The sequence below is a fragment of the Vigna radiata genome, chromosome 8 (assembly GCF_000741045.1).
Source record: "Vigna radiata var. radiata cultivar VC1973A chromosome 8, Vradiata_ver6, whole genome shotgun sequence".
Classification (NCBI taxonomy): Eukaryota; Viridiplantae; Streptophyta; class Magnoliopsida; order Fabales; family Fabaceae; genus Vigna; species Vigna radiata.
In genome coordinates, this window is record NC_028358.1 from 22,206,022 (window position 1) to 22,209,627 (window position 3,606).

The following is a 3,606-nucleotide window of genomic DNA, read 5'->3' on the forward strand; positions in this document are numbered from 1 at the left end:
AAGGTGAAATTGAAGATTGACTTTGGTGCAAGTGTGCTCACGTACAAGAGGTCTTCTTAGGCCATTTTAATTTTCAATTTCTTTATTTGGTGCACACTTGGTCACATGAATTGCTAGGAAAAAGTTGTGTTTGCTTATTTCTTTTGTTTTAAATTAATTTGCATACTAGGATTAGTTGCTTTTAATTTCTCTAATTTGTTTTTGCATTTAAATTAATTTAACTCTGTTAGATAGTTGTGTGTAATAGTGTTGGTGTCTAGTACTTTATTTTATTTTGTTTTAATGTTGTCTAATCTGTTTGGTCTTGTTAGTTGTCATGTTAGCTTAAATTAACTTTGTTGGTCATTAGCGATATTGCACTGCTTCTTTGAGATTTCTGGACTGTATTTGTGTTTGCTACTCTGACTTGAATAATATCAAATCTGTATTTGCACTTGCAATTGGGTATACGCTTAGTTGCCCAATTGGTGTTACATCTTCACTTAGTCGATGTAACTGCATGGTGTGAATTAGATTTGACATTAACACTACGTCTGCGTAGTTCGCTTTTGTGAAAACCGGGTTAACCTTCGCTTAGTTGGTTAAGTTTGTTGGATTAGAGGTTTGAGTCACAACTTTATTTTGTTGATCTGTGATAGGAAGCATTGTAATTAAGTTAATGACCAACCGTTTTTGTGATTAATTATTAGTTGCATTTGTGTTTTGATTTTATTTATCCGTATTCACCACAAACTTTTCACAACCCCCCCCTTCCGTGTTTGACTTGATTCTTGAACCGCAAAATTGGTCTTTGGGAGACGACTTAGGAGTCATTCCCTAGCTATACTGCATTTATTTGCACATCAAATTTGTGTGGGTTGCGACAGCCCATCAAATTTTGGTGCCGTTGCTGGGGACCAACGGTTCAGTTTTAAGTCTTGTGTTGTGTTTTGTCTCGTATTGTGAGTGTGTTGTTCCATTTTGTGTGTTCGTCATTGTGTGTTACATTTAGGTAGCTTTAGTTTCATATTTTCATTGCATCCTTCTTTTCCCCCCTTCTTTTACATGTCTACCTATTTTGGTTATATGAGTAATGCTTATTCTGCCTGTGTCTATGACTCTACTTCTGAATTTGACTCTGATATTGCTTGTGGTGTATATTCAGCTGATGTCTATGTTGAGAACATTACGGTTCCTCCTCCATCTCATGAGAGTGCTCCTAGGGAGCCGCTTCCACTTGATGAGGAGACATTCGTTGTGTTTTTAACACTGAACTGATACATGTGCTGCCTAGGTTTCATGGTTTTGCAGGTGAATGCCCACGTAGGCATTTGGACGAGTTCTACACATTATGCTCTTTAATGAAACCTCCAGATGTCCTGGATGAAGACATGTTTTTAAGGGCATTTCCGCATTCATTACAAGAAGTAGCACGGGGTTGACTATATTGTCTTCCTCGAAGATCCGTCACCAGTTGGGAAGATCTGAAGGATTAGTTTCTAGACAAATTCTCCCCTATGCGGTATGGTTATAGTAACGATCCTAGGTGGACTGAGCCTAACTTGGGATGGTATGGTACTTCACAGCATCAATATCAGGAGCCATTCAAGAATTCTTGTATGCCTTCTCCACTAGTCCAGGAACCACAACAGCTGCAGTCTCATGAGCCTGCCCATTCTTTATCAGCTGTTGGTAGGAAATTGGAAAGCAAGCTTGATTCTCTCGAGAGTTTGGTGATACAACTGGCATCCAACCAGAGACCTGCACCTCCATCTGCATCTGTTGCACAGTTGTGTGATATATGTCCTTCCAGTGACCACTCTACGGATGCCTGTCCTTCTTTGGACCACGCTGTTACTCATGATGAGCCTCAAGCTTATGCTACCAACATCTACAATAACAGGCAGCCACAGCAGAAAAATCAGAGGAAACAACAATAGCAAAGGGCACCTGCCAAATCTCCTACTTCTTCTGAGCCTACAATGAACGAGTTGTGGAGGCAGATGGCCGCGCATTGCACCGAGGAACAATCTCAATTTTTAGAGGGATCACCATTGCAGACTGTTCCAACTCTTGATGATGTCAGTGCCATCCACATAGGAGATGGGGAGCAGAGCCACGAGCTTACTACTGCGCCATCTACTTCCCCACCCTCCTATGCCTGCCTTCTTGTACCTGAGGATGCAGTTGCTCATTCTGCTGTTACTAGTGAGATGAATCATGAATCAACACAAGTTTTCTCTAAACTTGAATTCCCACTTGCTTTGCCTAAGCTGTTTATGCATTCACATATTCTTGATTCTGCTGAGAATTCACATGTTAGTGATGATTTTGACATTGAAACTGTGGAAACTGAAGATGTTTTATACTTAGGATTAAATTTTGATCTTTCACAGTTGTTTGAAAATTTTAAATGTAGTTGTGAAACTGGTTCGTGTTCTATTTGTGTTGAAATCAATTCTGTGATGCAACCAGTTTCCAACTTTATGATTGGTGATACTAACTGTGAATCTGATAAAAATGTTGAGGAACAGGTAGATATGAGCACTACTTTTAAGATAGGTAGACCATCTTCACCTTCCACTACTCCGCCAATCTTTAAGGAAGTGGAGGTAAGCATACCTAAGATTGACTCTGTTATTGATGATTATGCTGATGATGGGTATGGTGATGATTGTATTGTTGATTTGCATGTTTTTAATTCTCCCTCTTTTCATGATGAGAACCACTTTTTGCTATCACATATGAATGTTTGTTCTCCGTGCACTAAACATGAATTTGATTCTATTGTTGATACTGCTTCTAAATTTGAACTTGATTCATGTTCTGAGGGTATATCTGAGGGTCAGCCTATTACACTGGGATTAGGTGTTATACCTTTGCATATCATTTCTTTGGAGCCGCATTGCACTAACCATGTTTCAGGAGGTAAACATGAAGCTGACCAACACACACCCATGGTGGAAGACAAGGGTGCCAGCATACATGACAGTTTGAAGATTATTAGGCACCAACTGAACCCACTCATCAACAATCACTGCTTCTTGGATCCAGTTGTGGAGGACATCTCCCTGCTTGATCAAGTCTGGAGACTGAAGCAATTCTTCCTCAAGACTTCCTTGCTGAATCCGATGGTGGAAGACATCTCCCTGATAGTCCAAAATTGGCAATTGCCACCATGATCAGGGGAGTTTTCTTTTCCCTTCTCATTCCCTCCTCACTTTTATTGCACTTTGTCTATATCTGCTGACTGTTCTGATTGTTGATCTGCTGATTGTGACACACTGACAAAATTGTGTTGTTTAAGTGTGGTTTATTAGGGGAGGTTGTTTCTTTGTTTATGTTTTGGTTTTTATGTAGTTTGTTGTGTCTTGTGTACAGTTTTACATGCTTTTCGTGAATTCTGGATTGTGATTAGGTTGTCAATTTTCCTTCACTTCTTTGATACTCCGATTTGTTGGATTCCTTGCTTTTCTTTGCTTGGAAGATGATCATGATGTTTGAGAGTTGAATTGATTGTGACCGTATTACCTGTGTGAGATTTGAGCCATTTGATAATCTTTCTTGTGTGTGATATGTCTCTTGATTGCTTGCACATATGCCTTGGCTTGACTCTTTTTGATGATT